General features: G+C 54.4%; 1 protein-coding gene across 3 annotated transcripts in view; it reads left to right on the top strand.

Moving 5' to 3' along the window:
• The window catches only part of PPARA (peroxisome proliferator-activated receptor alpha), an 86,502-nt gene that overhangs the window by 46,028 nt on the left and 39,645 nt on the right, over window positions 1–829 (top strand). The window lies entirely within an intron of this gene.

Genomic DNA, 829 nt, shown 5'->3' with positions numbered 1-829 from the left:
AAGCCCTGGGGCCGGAGCAGAGGCTCAGGGACGTGTGGAAAGCCGGCCGGGACGGCGTGGCCGCTCTGCCCGGGGTTTCTCCGTCTGGCGCTTCTTCTGCAGTGAGGCCCCCACGTCTCTAGCGGAACCTTGGGTGGGCTTTCAAAGCCACGGAGCCCTGGCTGGTGTGGCTCAGTGGATAGAGCGTCGGCCTGCAGACAGAAGGGTCCCAGGTTTGATTCCGGTCAAGGCCACATGTCCAGGTTGTGGGCTCGGTCCCCAGTTGGGGATGTGCAGGAGGCAGCCGATCAATGATTCTCTCTCATCACTGATGTTTCTATCTCTCTCTCCCTCTCTCTTCCTCTCAGAAATTAATAAAAATATATATTTTTTAAAAAGCAACAGAAAGTAGCCCTGGCTGGTGTGGCTCAGGGATTAGAGCGTCGACCCACACACTGAAGGGTCTTGGGTTCGATTCCCAGTCAAGGGCATGATCCTAGGTTGCAGGTTTGACCCCCAGCCCCAGTCGGGCGCATGCAGGAGGCAGCCAATGGATGTGTCTCTCTCACATCCATGTTTCTCTCTCTTTCCTCCCACCCCCTTCCACTCTCTCTAAAAATCAATGGAAAAAATATCCTCAGGTGAGGATTCACAAAAAAATAAAAAGCAACTGATTCTGGCCAGTGTGGCTCAGTGGTTGAGCATCAACTTGTGAACCAGGAGGTCGCAGTTTGGTTCCCGGTCAGGGCACATGCCCAGGTTGCAGGCTTGATCCCCAGTGTGGGGCGTGCAGGAGGCAGCCGATCAATGATTCTCTCTCATCATTGACGTTTGTTTCTCTCTCTCTCTC

The sequence above is a fragment of the Myotis brandtii genome, unplaced genomic scaffold, assembly GCF_000412655.1.
Source record: "Myotis brandtii unplaced genomic scaffold, ASM41265v1 scaffold952, whole genome shotgun sequence".
NCBI lineage: Eukaryota > Metazoa > Chordata > Mammalia > Chiroptera > Vespertilionidae > Myotis > Myotis brandtii.
The sequence above is the reverse complement of the archived record's forward strand: the minus strand, read 5'-3'. Positions and strand labels throughout refer to the sequence as shown.